The following is an 11,454-nucleotide window of genomic DNA, read 5'->3' as shown; positions in this document are numbered from 1 at the left end:
TGGCCCTTAAGGGAATTTTTATTCTCAAGTGGATGTAAATGTATTCATCAATTCAAAGAAATGCATAGTATGTTATATACACAATACATTAATAAATAGCCATGCATTAAAAAATAATGAGGTTTCCCACAAAACAACATCCTGTGGTGTGTAGGGTCATAAAAAAAGATACTAAAAGAGGGAGAAAAGATTATGTGTAAAATCTGATTAAAATACAGAAACACCATCATATCTGTAAGATGCAATAAATATTTTATTAGCTAACTATAAACAAAAGAACAAATGCAGTAAAATGTAATTAAAAATGTAAAAGTGAAGGATGTGATTTATATCACTATAATAATATTAATATTACAAATAGTATGTAAATGGGTATCAAGGCTGTACTGTAGAGTGGAAGGCAGCCATTCATTTCTTATAATGAGATTTCATCTTTTTTCTCTTTTGATTTACATTTGTTTAAATATTTCAAATAGTGAATGAATAATGTTACACTTAGACCTTACACAGCTTAGCACAGTCTCAAATTTCCATCAGCCCTTGGACGAGATTTGCATGTTGGCAGGCAGTTTCCAGGCAGAACCACTAATTGTGAAAATAGAAGAAAATTGACTGGCAGCAACCAAGAGTATTTTTAGTGCATTTGACTGAATGGGTTTGGCTTTGAGTAGTAAGCCACTCTAGGGAAGGTGCTGGAACTGAAAATAACAGACAGTCCCCCAATCAAAACAGGTGAAAGAGCAAAATGTAACAGTCATCCACTACTACTGGCTTGGGAATTACTAGGGGTTTTCAAGGGCTAAAATGATTTGTGCTGAACTTTCCTGTGATTGTCTTGACACTGAGCAGCAAGGCCACAATTTAGGCACGGTTGAAATCCCAAACACCTGACAGACCCTGAGACTCGAGCTGCACCATAGAATTAGACACCATCCCTTCCACCGGCTGAGCCTCAGTCAGATGGAGAAAGCATCCTCCGCTTGAAGCATCCTCTTCCACATTTATATAGAGCATGCAGGATCAAATGGTCATCAAGTTAGTAGACGATTTGGAATCAAATGTCATTTGTTTACTACTTTCCAATGTCCCCCTTTGAATATGTGTTATGATTTTCATGAGATACAGACCTCACAAAAGGTAAAAAAAAAGCCCTATTATGATTGCACAGGTGAGAAAAGTGAGCTTTGAAAGGGGCGTGGATTACCAAGTCTCTCAGCTGGTATGTGACAGAACTGAGATTTGAGCTCTAGTCCTCTGACTTCATATGTCCTGAGCAGAGTGGCCAACATTTGATCCAGGTGACCTGCATGGCTTTCCACTTTCAGCCTTAGCTCAGCCCTGCTTGCCACCTGCCTACTCCATTGTCATTACCATACAACCCGGATTTCCCCAGCCCATCCTGGACTTTGCCTTCATGCTGACCATTCTCACAACTCCCATTATGGTGTGGGCTACTGTCCTCGTCTCAGGCAATGCCATACCACTCCATCTGCCTATTCCAGGAATGAGCAACCTTTATTTTGCTTCTCCCATCCTTACCTCAAACCTTATCCAAAGCAACAACCTATCTAGGGGTATTTCTATTCTCATAATTCACATATCTCAAGTCATTTCTTTTATGAAAATGAAGACCCCCTTCTCAATGAACATTTCCTGAACTGATCAAAGGGCAATTCTTGCTTCCATGGTGTGTCAGTATAAGTTACAAATATTTTAGTGAAAAGGGTAGGAGTAAATCCAACTACAACAGCTTACAACAATATGGAAGTATTTTCTCACATTGCAAGATGTTCGAAAGTAGAAAGTTGTTGATTTTGCTTCCTCAGTTTAAAGATGTCAGGTCCAAAGTCAAAGTCATTGTGTTTCTTTTGCTCTATTGCTCATAGCCATCACTTCTACCTTCAAGGCAAGGTATGGGCGAAGGCAAAATTTCCTTGCCTCTACATGAAAAATAAAGACTGCCCCAGACACTTCCTATCTTTCATTAATTAGAACTATATCACAGGCCCAAACTTACTGGAAACCAGCTAGAAAGGGGTTGGAAAAAATGACTTGGTTAGCCACTCAATTAAATCTGCCACAGTCATATACTGATTGCATTTCCTCAGAATATAAACATTGTACCAATTGTTTATCCTCTCCGGTAAACAAAGATTAATTGAGCAAAGCATTATTTTAAATAAAACAAGCACAGATACCACCCTCAGAGGACTTAGTCTAGTAAAGAATGCAGTGTATTTAATTCCTGTCTTAGATACCTTTGACTCAAGGTAGCCATGGCATGGAAGGATGGGAAAAGATGACAATTGCTTGAAAGAGCATAAAAATGAAGGGAACTGTTGCAAATGTGTATAGAGCCAAGACAGTATGAAATGTAGATAAGGAGATGAGTGGAACAGGGCAGAGTCAATCACAGAATGTTTCTTGGAAGAGGCAGTGGGGAAGGCGTGTAGTAAGAATAAAGAAGGGTCAGGAATTGGTCTACAACAGTCATTTCCAAATGGTCAAGTAACCCTATTGATAAAAATATTTAAGCATTTGCCCTCAAGGTATGTATTGACAAGTTATTTACAAGTTATATAAATATCTCATTGTACTAATATAATGTATATATAATAAAACATATACAAAATTTTAAAAGTAAAAGGGTGAAGTTCCAAAGTATCTGCCCACAAGGTACCTATCAATTACAAAGTATGGAATACTAAGTCTGCAGTGGAAAAACTTGTCAGACATTACACCTTAAACATGTGAACATCATGTATGTCCCCATAAGATGCCCAGAGATGAGGACAAAATCATTTCTCTGATATTCTTGCTACAAGTTCAGACTCTGATTTTAATCATGAGGAAACATCATAAAAACTCAAGTTAAGGGGCATTCTCCATAATAACAAGCCAGTTTGATTAAAAAATATAAAGGTCATAAAAGATACAGACTTAAGTCCCAATCTTTCCCACATTGGAGAGGATAAAGGAGACGTGGCAACTAATGCCACGTGGGAACCTCGAGCAGAACCTGAGGCAGAAAAAGAGCATTAGTAGGACAATTCAAAAAATTCAAGGAAGGTCTGTAGATGAGTTCATGGTATTGTATCAACTGTAATTTCCTTATTTGGGAAACTATACTAATGGGTTGTAGAATACACTAACAAGGAAGGAAGCTGGGTAAAGAGAAAACAAGAATCCTTTACACTGTTTTTGCAATATTTTCCTAATTCTGAGATGAGTTCAATATGAAAATTTTAAAATTTCAATCACAAAAAATTTGCTAAAACCAAGGAGCCCTTTAATATGCAGACAGAGAAGTTCTAATGCTTTCCTGCCTTATCCCAGTGGTTTGTCTTGCTTGGGTCCTGGTTTAGAGTGTTTGTAGAATCGAGATCTGGAAGACTGATGAAGTCGTGAAAAAAGGCTGCCAGGAACTGAAGCAAGCAAAGGCAACTGTGACAGGAATGCTCTTCCATTGATAGGACTTTTCTAGGCAGTGAACTTTACAACATTTTTAAGGCATGCTATTGATCATGTGACTTAGAAATTCTACTACTTGACTTGGAAAGTCTAATTAGAACGCAACTAAAGTTCATCATCAGAAATGGAGGGAAAGATGTACAAAGATTTTCACTGATGTACTCTTTCTAAGACTAAATAATTGGAACTTAAAAATCCAGGAGTAGAAGAGGAAGTTAAATGTATAGCAATTCTATAAGATGAAATACTTTGTACCCACTATAGTCATATTGTCCAGATCTTTAAGTAGTAGAGCAGGATATTTATTCTCTTTAGTGGAACAAAGAAAATATAAAGTAAACCATTATTTCATTCCATTTATTAGTACAGACTGTGCATGTATGTAAGTATACCAAACTATTAACCTTTGGGTTTTTGTACGTAGATTTCTTTTCTTCTTCATGTTTTTTGGAGTTTTCCTAATTTCAATAGCATATATTGTCTTTATAATGCACGCACACACACACACACAAATAGCTGAGAATTTAAATAAAGCAGCAGAAAAGGGTAGTTATATGTACTTGGGGTTCTAGAAAATATCCTCAGGAGTCTAATAAATTGGCCCCCTCCAGGCAAAGTAAGGGTGGGGATATTTATTGAAGAACATCCAGATACCAGCTAGTACAAGAGTAGGGCAAAATCAGCATATCCATGTTTTGTAGGGTCTGGTCACCTTGGTATCTTTATCCGGATTTAATTTTCGTTATCCTTTGAAAGTTCTTCATAGTGATTAATGGCAACAAGCATAAATACAAAAGTTTGGTGTGCCTGTCTTCCATCTCAGGAAGGAAACCATGAGCTGGGGAGACTGTTCTTTACCACAACCAGGTCGGGGTGTATACCAAAACTCCAAGTGGGTGAGGCAGCTTGGAAGAGGAGACAAAGGACCACAGAGTCCCTGGACCATGCCACAAAGTAGAGATTAAGAGCAGAGGATGCCAAGCATGAGCCCAGAATCCTGGAACTTTGGCATAGAAAAGCCCCTGTAGTCCCAGAACAGGAGCCCAGGGCTAATAAGAAGTGTGAGATGATGAAAGAAGGGATTCTTTGCCAGTGAATGCTCTAGCCCCAGACCATCCCACCTAATCTTCAGCCCTTTGTACATTATCACCATCGATAAACATGTACTGACTGTCCATTGTCAGTTCCTCCATCCATTCAAAAAGCATTTATTGGGCACCTACTGTGGCCTTAAGGAAATCATTCTCAAATGAATTAAGATGACCATTCACCTGGGTCTCCCCATAACTTTGCTCTACTCTGTCTGCTCTTGAAAGTCCAGCAATCTTCATGGAGACACCTGCCGGCATGGATCAAGCCCTTCTACTTCTCCTCCAGGTGTGAGACTGGACATCCAGGATAAGGCAGCAACCACCCCTTGACCCATTGTCCTTACCAGCTCCATTTCACTGTGGCGTCCAGCCCAGGTGCTACTTCCCAGATCTGACTGCCCAAAATGTCACTTCAGGGGTGGAAGAGGAAAGAGAGGGAAGGGGAAACAAAGAGGACAATTACAACTGCTTTGTACTATAATGCTGCAAAGCCTAAATCCTGGCGAAAGGAGAAGCAGGAGGAGGTTCTACTATGGCCCCACTGAATCTCTGAGACTGCAGGGATTTCATCATCCTGTGGAATGGTGAACCCCCAGTCCTGGGGTGTTGCTTTTCTCCCCTGGTTTTTGGATTCTTGTTATTCAATAATCTACTGTATACTTCCACCTAGAAATCTCAAATGCACCTCAAATTGTGAGACACCTCAAATCTGCTACCCCTTCATTATCCATTTGGTTACTACCTCCTCTGCCTAACCTAAGGAGTTGTTCACTCCCATCAATTCTACCTAGCTAAGCTCACTCACATTTCTTCCTTCCTCTCTCACTTCAACACTATTGCTCAAGCCTCCACTGTCTCTCACTCACACTACTGCAATCATCTTTGTATCGAACTTCCTGCCTCCAGTGCCTATATTAATCCCTTTTGCCCAACCTTAACCTCTTTCTCTCTCTCTCTCTCTCTCTCTCTCTCTCTCTCTCTCTCTCTCACACACACACACACATACTCCTCTCAAATCTGTTCTCTGTGACCCATCAGCTAGAGCTGTAATTTTAAATATCAGTCTTGTATTGTCAAGGCACATTTCTTTCTCTTTTTTTTTTTTTTTTAGGAGGAGCTGGGGATTGAACCCAGGACCTCATGCATGGGAAGCAGGCGCTCAGCCACTGAGCTACATCCACTCCCCAGTGAGAGTTGGCTTTTTTCATTTCCTTGTTTGTTTGTTTGTAAGAAGTACTGGGAATCAAACCTGGGATTGTCCCATGTCCAAATATAATGGGCCTCCTTATTTTTTTTTTCAGGAGGTACCAGTGATTGAACCCGGGACCTCATACATGGGAAGCAAGCACTCGACCACTTGAGCTACATCTGCTCCCCCACAGTTCAGTTCATATTTAAAAACAGTTTTACTGAGGTATTACTGACATAAACTGCATATCTTTATAGTGTACTATTTAACAAGTTGAAACAAACACACATGTATATATATACACACCTTTGAAATTATTACCACAATCAAGATAATGACCATATCTGTTTCAGGTTTTCTTGGCTGCTCTAGAAAAGACCATGCAATGGGTTGGCTTAAACAATGGGAATTAATGAAATCACAGTTCTGAGGTTAGAAAAAAGTTCAGATAAAGCTGTTATAAAGGCAATGCTTTCTTTCCAAAGACTGGCATTCTGGGGCTGGTTGCAAGTGAGCCTTGGTCCTGGGCCCCTCTGTCACATGGCAATGCACATGGCAGCCTTTCATGGCCTCTTCCTTCTCTTCTGGGTTTCTCTGACCTTCAGCTTCTTTGCTTTTCTTTCTCTGTCTAAATTTCCTTCCACTTATAAAGGACTCCAGTTATAGTCCTAAGACCCATCCTGATTGAAATGGGTCACACTTTAACTGAAGTAACTTCATCAAAAATCCTACTTAAAATAGGTTCACACTCACAAGAATGGATTAAGTTCGGGAACATGTTTTTTCTGGGGTACTACAACTCCAAACCACTACAATATCTATCACCTCTCCTACCTCTTTATAATCCTTCCTTTCTATCTTTTCCCATCCACCAGGCAACCACTGATCTCCACGTTACTAGATATTGGTAGGCATTTACTAGAACTTTATAAATGGAATAATACAAATTTTGGAATAATATAATGTAATATAAATGGAATAATCTTGTCTGGCTTCTTTTTCTCATCATAGTTATTTAGTTATTCTGAGATTCATTCTATTGTCAATAGTACATTTCTTTTTATCTCTAATGAGTATTCCATTGTTGGATATACTATAATTTGATTATTCAGGAATCTGTTGATGGATATTGGGTTTTTCCTAGTTCAAAGTGCTGAGAACATTTATGCACAAGCTTTCATGTGAACATATGCTTTCACTTCTCTTGAGTAAATGCCTAGGAGTGGAATGGCTGGATTGTTGGTAAGAAAACTTTTTAGGAAACTACCAGCTATTTTCCAAAGTAGTTGCACCATTTTACATTTCCACCAGCAGTGGTTTCTAATTCTACCATGCACCTGCTAACACTTATTATTATGTCTTTTTTTTATTATAGCCAGCCCAGTAGGTATAAAGTGGCATCTCATTGTGGTTTTAATTTGCATTTCTCTAATCACTAATGAGGTTATGCATCTTTCTTGTATTTATATGTCATCCCTGTATCTTCTTTGATGAAGTATCCAAATCTTTTGCCTGTTTTTAAATTGAGTTGTTTGTTTATTCATCGAGCTGTGAGCGTTCTTTATATATTCTGGATACAAGTTCTTTGTCAAAATGTCTAATTTTAAGATATTGTCTCTAATCTGTGTCTTATATTTCATTTTTTAGTTTCCTTTGAGGAAAGACAATTTTAATTTTGATGAGTTCCAATTTATCAGATTTTTTTGTGGTCTGTGATTTTGGTACCATATGTAAAAAGTTTTTCCCAACCCAACCTCAGAAAGATTTTTTTCCTCTTTTATTCTATAAATGTCATAATTTTAGGTTTTACATTTAGGTCTATGACACAATTTGAATTAATCTTTGTATGTGGTGCAAAATATGGTACAAAATTCATTTTTTGTATACTCATTTCTAATTGTTTTGGCACTATTGAAAAATACCACCCTATCCTCACTGAATTGCATTTCCAAAAGCTCCACCAAACATACCTCATTTTTAGAACTTCTAACAAAGAGATGCAATATCTTCATGCTAGAATACTACTCTAGTAGAAAGCAAGCTATTGAATGTAGTTGACCATGTCTTATTTATCTTAGAAATATCTTGAGTGATTTTAATAAACATTTCTTCAGTGAACAAATGAGTGAATGACTAAATTAATTAATTAACTAATTAATTTATGGAGTTGGGCCAAAAAGAGAAAAGTAGATATGGGGACCTATAAGAAGGCTTCGCTGATGAAAATTAACCCCTTAAGACAAATAACTATGTAAATGGATGTTACTTCTCAACTATGGCTTTCACCATGGAAAAAGCTCTGAAGAAGTTTTAAGGGAAGAAAGCAGAGACAGGGGAAAGGGAGCAAGACACACTCAGGAATAAAGGAGGAGAGCAGGAACCTGCAGACCATTAAAAAAAAAGAAAAGAAAATCTGGTTAGAAACTATAAACCAGATAACATAGCTGTAAGAACCTGTCAAAAAGTCTTAAAGCTTTGTACCTACTCCATTCTTTGGAATAATGTCTTATTATTATCCGTGTGTTTCTCTTAAATGGTTAGCAAACAACCCATACAACCAAGGTACTTGTGTGCTTGTTTTGAGAGCCAGCCAGGAAGAAATGATGGGAATTTCTGTCCCATTCCTCAGGTAGAAGGACATGGTGGGCGGAGTGTGTGATGGTGGACACACACAGAAAGGTGGAGCTGGAGTCCCGAGGCTCTGCAGCTGGAAAGGAAAGGTTTCGACTAGGAAGACTTTCATTTCTCAGAACTTCTTTGTGCAGTATACCAGTATCTGGGGTGGATACGCAAGGCAGACACATATCTCAGTCTGATACCAGACAGACAATGGTTAATAATGGTGTACTGGGGGAAGTAAACAATTGCTTGTATAGGAAGGATTTCCTAAAGACTTCTTGAAAGAAGTGTCATTTGAGTTGGAGAATAAGGAGCATGTGGAGAAAAGGACATTTCCACACATTGCAGGTAGCCTGTGAACCCAGATAAAGCCTACTGCGTCTTTCATCGCCTGTGTTAGCAACACCTCTGAATAGTCATCATAACTTCAATATCTCAATTCTGCTTCCATGACATGTCTGAACATATTTTCCTCAGGTAGTTGGATACAGGAAGTGAGTCTGCATAGTTACCATTTTGCAATGCAACTCCTGTGGGAGTTATTTGTTTATTAAATGCTTATGATGGGGACAATGAGACAAATGAGACAAGGACATACTATCAACTTAATTTCATAGGAAGGAGGAAGAGTTCTAGCTGTTTCTTGCTTTGTTGTTTGTTTCAACCAATGCCTGGATACTGGATTGAATGGAAAAGAATGTATGCAACAATTCATGTGAGATAAGCATCTGTCAAGTTCCATAAAAGCTCTGTTGTCCATTGGCATTGATGTCCTCCGGAAGAGCTGAGAATGGAAAAGTTAGTTAACAATTCAGGGATGGCCACCAGAGCTGAGCTGCCTCAGGCAAGCTAGAATTTCCTAGGAGAGCAGCTAGAAAGGTGGCATATCAGCTCTCATTGTACAGAACTTTTACATGAATCTGTTTATAGGTCTGGATACATTGTTATTGTAAAATGTCAGCTTAATTGTCTATCAGAGAGAAATTTAAATTAAAAAACCTTAGGGAATGGAAGACAGACTTAGATACTAAAGGTAGACTAAAATGCTCAAAGATCAAGACTAATCTCTGGTTTGAAGAAAATTAAGAAATGCAATTTAAATTGCCATATTTCAGTATAAATTATGAAGCCTATATACTTCCACATTGAGTCCATAATCACAAAGAAAATAATTCTGTTTTATTCCTCCGTGGAGGCAAATGAAAACATTTCATAGAAAGTTCTCAACATTCTGTATGAAAAAGAAAACCGACTGTTCTAAATTGCAATTCAGTGGCTTAGTGGAATGTCCTAGCGGAAAATTTCAATTTGCTGAAATTCTATGGGAACTGACTACAACAGCAAAGAAAAGAATGTACATTTCAGAAATCATGATGCCTCGCATTGTCCAGGCACTTGGACTTTACAATCCTACCTCATGGAATCCTTACTAATACCTTTAAAATAGACCCATTTACTATATCCTCATATATTAGAGCATTATATTGTATTACTACTAGTAGTAGTAGTACTACTATTACTACTGGTACTACCACTACTGCCAAGACAGTGGAGCACATTCCACTTTCAGTCTTTTCAGTCAGTGTATAAGGAGGAAATTACATCAAAACTATCTCTATAAAATTACCTAAATCACACTTTAAGGTCTAGGAATAGATCCTTAGGAACTACAACCAAGCATTTATTACTTCCTTCTTATCTCTCTGCTCTTAACCCATACATTCCTCTCCTGATGATAAGCTTTCTCTTGCTCTCTCTCTACAGATAGCTGCTTTTAGCAAGTTAAATGTGCACATGAAGCAAGTACATTATCATATACTGTGTATCCAGTATGTACCAGGAGCTGTGCTTTGGATGTGTATTATTTCTAACCCCTAAGGAAATGTGAGAAGTACATACTTTATCACTGTTTTGCACTAGGGGAAATGAACTCACTCACAGAGTTTAAAAATTTTTCCAAGACCACAAGCCTGATAAAGGTCCAACCCAAATTTTTCTGACCACAAAAGAATACTGTATCTAGTCAAAACATTGGCCAGTCTGGTGGCAAGTATTGAGTTAAATTCCCATCATAACCTTCAGAATCTTCAGTGTCAGCCAAAATTTTTATTTTTTATTATTATATATTTTTAAAAGATACATAAATCACACAAAATGTTGCATTAAAAAATATGAGGTTCCCATTTGCCCCATTCCCCACACTCCCCATTCCTCCCACATCAACAACTTCTTTCATTAGTATGGTACATTCATTGCATTTGATGAATACATTTTGGACTACTGCTACACAGCATGGGTTATGGTTTACATTGTAGTTTATACTCTCTCCCAGTCCGTTCAGTAGGTTATGGCAGGATATATAATGTCCTGAATCTGCCCCTGCAATATCATTCAGGACAACTCCAAGTCCTGAAAATGCCCCCATATCACACCTCTCTTTCCCTCTCCGTATCTTCAGCGACACCCGTGGCCATTGTCTCCACATCAATGATATAATTTCTTCCATTGCTAGAGCCACAATAATTTTATAATAGAATACTAATAAGTCCACTCTATTCCATATTTTATCCCTCCATCTTGAGGACCCTAGGATGGCAATGGCTCACTCCACCTCTAAATTGAGAGGGGGGGTTAGATCCCACATAGCTGATGGAGGGATTCTCCTGCTTGCAGTTGTAGACTCTTAGTTACTTGATGAGGTGGTTGACCATCCTCACCTCCTTGTTAGCTGCCCTGGGTAAGTTCAACGAACTGGAGAGTAGGTGTTGCAACTCTGCTGAGGCTCAGGTTCTCTGTGGTGCAATTGGTTAGTGGGTTTGGCTGTTAACTGGAAGGTTGGTGGTCCATGCCCACCCAGGGATGGATACAGCCAAAACTTTTTAAACGCAGAATTTATTCATTCCTCAAATAAACAAATCCTGCAATTTAGGTATACTGCCACCAGGTGGCAGGAGAGCTTCAATTATTTGTGATCTAAATGGCAATTACTATCTGTATTTGAATCTCCATCATAATCTATCTTAAAAGTTTGCTGCACACTCCAATCCCTGACTCTCTTCAAAAATAGAAAAATATCAGTACTAA

General features: G+C 38.3%; 1 non-coding gene across 1 annotated transcript; it reads right to left on the bottom strand.

The window, feature by feature from the left end:
- Nucleotides 1-5,671: 5,671 nt before the first annotated feature.
- Nucleotides 5,672-5,746, bottom strand: TRNAG-CCC (transfer RNA glycine (anticodon CCC)). The gene has a single exon. It is a non-coding gene; the product is annotated as a tRNA-Gly (tRNA).
- Between the last annotated feature and the right edge of the window lie 5,708 nt (nucleotides 5,747-11,454).

This window comes from Dasypus novemcinctus, chromosome 14, assembly GCF_030445035.2.
Source record: "Dasypus novemcinctus isolate mDasNov1 chromosome 14, mDasNov1.1.hap2, whole genome shotgun sequence".
NCBI lineage: Eukaryota > Metazoa > Chordata > Mammalia > Cingulata > Dasypodidae > Dasypus > Dasypus novemcinctus.
The sequence above is the reverse complement of the archived record's forward strand: the minus strand, read 5'-3'. Positions and strand labels throughout refer to the sequence as shown.